Below are 378 nucleotides of genomic sequence, written 5' to 3' on the forward strand. Positions count from 1 at the left end.
CGGGCCCCCTGCCCCGCAGCAGCCCCCGCAGCCCCCCGGAGAACCCCAATTCCCCCCCCCCGAGGGGGTTTCTGCCCCAAAACCTCCCGCTTCGGCGAGGGCAAGCCAGCAAGGAGACGCTGCAGCCCGCGGGGAACCAGGCGTGCTTAGCAAATATGAGGAAAAAAATAATAATAATGCTTAAAGTAACACCGAAAGCAAGCTTTCTGAGGTAACTCCCCCCCCCCCGCCGGCTCTGCAACCCTCCCCGCCCCTAAAGCACCGTCTCCTGAAGCCGGTTTCCTTCCCAAAAAAACGGGTTTCCCGGCTGGACGCCGCGCCGCCGGCCTCACCTCGCTGCAGGCAGCCTGGGTCCAGCCAATCGCCCCCTCACACACA

The sequence above is a fragment of the Haliaeetus leucocephalus genome, unplaced genomic scaffold (genome assembly GCF_000737465.1).
Source record: "Haliaeetus leucocephalus isolate CR32 unplaced genomic scaffold, Haliaeetus_leucocephalus-4.0 Scaffold395, whole genome shotgun sequence".
NCBI lineage: Eukaryota > Metazoa > Chordata > Aves > Accipitriformes > Accipitridae > Haliaeetus > Haliaeetus leucocephalus.